The sequence below is a fragment of the Solanum tuberosum genome, unplaced genomic scaffold (genome assembly GCF_000226075.1).
Source record: "Solanum tuberosum cultivar DM 1-3 516 R44 unplaced genomic scaffold, SolTub_3.0 scf00219, whole genome shotgun sequence".
NCBI classification, from domain to species: Eukaryota; Viridiplantae; Streptophyta; class Magnoliopsida; order Solanales; family Solanaceae; genus Solanum; species Solanum tuberosum.
The window spans coordinates 347,933-351,184 of NW_006239145.1; positions in this window are offsets into that span (position 1 = coordinate 347,933).

The window sequence follows — 3,252 nt, forward strand, 5'->3', positions numbered from 1 at the left end:
AATAGATACTTATTTATTCTTATCAATGTTTCTGACATTTTTTGTTATTTTTTCCTTAAGATAATTGTTGCCTCTATTTTTAGTTTTAGTTTTATTTTTTTAGCATTTTCTAATTTTAAAAGACTGAAAAATTTATATTGAAAATTTATAAAATATAAAAAATGATTTATTTAACTCTTATCATCATCAATATTATTATTATTATTAATTTCTTTTACTTCTTTCCTTAATCTTCATTTCATCATTAATGTAATTTATATCATTTCTTATATAATATATATATATATATATATATATATATATATATATATATTGTGGGATTTCTTAGAAAGGTTAGGATTTACTTATTTTTCTAATTTCTCAAAATTTTTGAATTCTTTTGTCATACTAAATACAATATGTTTTATTATAATTACATTCAATATATTAATCAATATGTTGTACGAATGAAAAGAAAATTATCATTTCACAAAATAAAGGTTAAATTATAATTTATTATGATTAAGGAAAGATAAAATATTATTCCAATATCCATAACCATATTTAATACATTAAAAATTAATTGAAAAGCTGTAAATGGAAAGGAATCACCATTTAAGGAATCATTATTTTTAAATTTTTGGATCATTTCTTCTCTAAAAGTTTCTATCCATATGTAACAATAAAGTTAAAATAGAAAATGTAGTGACACCCTTCTTAGTAATAGATACTTAATTATTATTATCAATTTTTTCTGACCATTTTGGTTATATTTTTCTTTAAAATAATTATTGCCTCGATTTTATTTTTATTTTTAACATTTATTTTTAATTTTAAAAGATTGGAAATTTTATGTTAAAAATTTAAATAATAGAAAAAATGATTTATTTAACTTTTATCATCATCAATACTACTAATTTATTTCATTTTTTCGATTTATTTAACTTTTATCATCATCAATACTACTAATTTATTTGATGTTTTTTCTTAATCTTCATCTCATCATTAATGTTATTTATATAATTTTGTTTAATCACTTAATTTTTTTTTTTAACTCTTTTATATATATAAAGTTGGATATGTAAATGATGATGTGACATTTCTTAGAAGTTAAGATTACTATTTATCTAATTTCTCCAATTTTTGAGTTCTTTTGTCATACTAAATACAATATGTTTTATTATAATTACATTCAATATAGTAAACAATATGTTCTAGGAATTAAACAAAATTATCATTTCAGAAAAATAAATGTTAAATTATAATTTTATTATGATTAAGGAAAAATAAAGATATTATTTCAATATCCCATAACCACATTCAATACATTAGAAATTAATTGGATATAACTGTAAATGGAAAATGAATCACGATTTAAGGAAAATAAATGTTTGCAATACCATAATAATTAAGGAGAGAGTAAGATATTATTTTAATATCCTAATTCGGAACTTTTAATCTACTACTCAATTAAAAAGAAAATGCATTTAATTATATTAAAAAGTTATTAGTTTAATATTTTTATCTCATTCTACTAATTCAATTCAATCAAACTTAATTTTAAAGATAAAATAACAGCTCCATTTTAATTGTTATCAATATATTTCAAAAAATTATCGTGAAAAAGCTTTTCTTGCACCTTATTTTAATTTTCATATACTATTATTAATTTTTCTGTCATTTTTCAATGATTTTTTATTTCGATTTAATTTTTTTTTTATTCTTAAAACTCTGATGGTACAAGAATAAATGCATTTGTTTAGTATTACAGTTTTTTATTTCGTGAAAAAGCTTTTCTTGCACCTTATTTTAATTTAATGCATCAACAAATGAAATTTATATTAAAAAATATATTAAATAATGACGTAATAATACCTTAATAGATGCATTTGTTTAGTATTACAGTGTTATTTCACATTATGAGATATTTCTTAGACATTTAAGGAGAATGGTACACCGGAATATATATTATATATTAAAGGATCAACTTCATGCAATGGAAGAATTTGTTATTAGCAAATATATTTTAACTTATTTGATAAAAATATATTCTTCTTCATTTAATAGATGTAAAATTTGTGAAGCTTTATTTTTTCACAATCTTCATATTATTAAAACAAACAATAATATTACGATTAAACAACAGAGTAAATATAAAATTAATCGAAAATATTTAATTTTTAATGATCGCGCGAAGCGCGACCAAGTTCTCTAGTATATATATAAAGGAGAAACATAGACAAGGTGATGTGGCACCTCTCTATGATCTCCATTCTTATTTATCTTTTATCTCCTATTTTTGACATTTTTTTAATTCTTCAATTATTTTATTTTGTAAAAGCATCCCCTTAACTCATAGTTCCTTAATAAATAAAATCATAATTTTCAAACTTTTCATATTCATAACTTTCAACTATTTAATGTACAAATTTGTAACATCTTAAAATCATTTTAATAGAATTTTTTTTTGAAGTATATATTCATCCCACTATAATTGTCTTCTTTCGAAGGCTTTCCACAAATTGAGATTTGGCCATAGAAGGATCGAATTGTATCCGAAGAACAGGGGGATACAAAAAAGTAATAAGAGAGGCGCACAGACCAATTAATCGTATCGGTCGTATTCTTGAATTTGGAATGAAAAGAGGAGTAACTTTATTAGAGTTTATAATATAGATTCATGTATTTTCCACCTTAAATTTTTATAATTCTTAATTAAATTTAATTGATGTGGAATAATAACATGTTAAAAGATGAGAGATTAAATTTTTTATTTTATTTTTTATAATTAAAAAAATATTAATTCAATTCAATCAACTTTTCATCTCCCACTATAATTACCTTCTTAATTGGAGATTTTATATGATTCATCCACCTTTAATTTTATATTTTTTAATTAATTTTATTAATGTGGAGTAATAATGTATTAAAAGATGGGAGATTAAAAGACAAAAATTAGCCTATATATGTATATACCTTTCACTACCAAACTATGCATACATGAACTTATTTTAGTTTTAGTTGTTCTTAAGAAATGCTTCCACATAATTTTCAATGTATTTTAATTTATTTTTTGGAGTAGTAGCAATTTATCTAATGAGATCATGTATTGATGAATATTTATCTTAATTACACTTACTATATGTGTTCTATTCTCTATAAAATTTCTTCATAGGCTAAGATTTCTCATCTTATTGGTTGAAATTTTTATATTTTTGCTTCATTACTATTTTTTGCTCAACATTTGCCAAATTTTAATGATACATGCTATGT